Genomic DNA, 872 nt, shown 5'->3' with positions numbered 1-872 from the left:
CATTTTTGCTCAGTTATTGTTGTGTGCTTTAAGCAGATGATTTTCTCCAGGCTGCCTGTTGGACCTCAGTGATCCCTGGTGCCTCCACCAGTTCCTCCCTTTAGAAAATCTATTTTTTAATAGCAAAAAACTGTTGTACCTTTTCCAGCGATGTTCACATTTGCCCTGGAGCCAGAGAGGCACTTGAAGGAGATTTCATTTTTATTTTCTTTTTCCCTTGTGCTTTCCATCTCTGCCAGCGGCCTCGGAGCTGATGGCAGAGCTGGAATCCTGCTCTGGCCCCGGGACGTTTGATTTCAGTGTATTTAAAAATCAATTACTGGGTATGATCTTATTAAAAAGAAAAGCTGTTCCCTTAGGTTAGCAGGCTGGGAATGTCACATTCCACCCAGGATTCAGAGTCCACGTCCCCTCAGGTCTCTGCATGGCCAAGCTGAGCCTGCTCCTTGCCCTGCAGGGCTGGTTTCTCTCTTGGTAGCCCAACATCTCTCTTGGTAGCCACGTTTCTCTTAGGAAGGAGTTTCCCCTGCTCCTTGTTTTTATTTAATTACCCCCACCAGCCCCAAAACTTGGATGTTTTCCCCGAGTGGGGCTGCTCAGCTGTGGGAAACGAGCCTGGGATCACTTTTGTTCCCTCCACCTGCTGAATTCCGTATCACCCGGCTGTGCCTGGTAAATTTGTGTGCACAGGAAAGGTGGGGTTTGTTCCTGAGGTATTTGCCCAGCTCCGGGTGCCCTTTGCAGTGGGTGGCACCTCCCTGTTCCTGGTTCTGCTGGCTGGGTGCTTAGAATGGCTTCGTGGCAGGCTGCAGGGTCACTTTGGGGAGTGGGAATGACATCTGGGGCTGCTCCATCCCAGCAGATCCACACAG

This window comes from Lonchura striata, chromosome 11 (assembly GCF_050655825.1).
Source record: "Lonchura striata isolate lonStrDom1 chromosome 11, ASM5065582v1, whole genome shotgun sequence".
Taxonomy (NCBI): Eukaryota; Metazoa; Chordata; class Aves; order Passeriformes; family Estrildidae; genus Lonchura; species Lonchura striata.
This window is presented reverse-complemented; position numbering follows the sequence as displayed.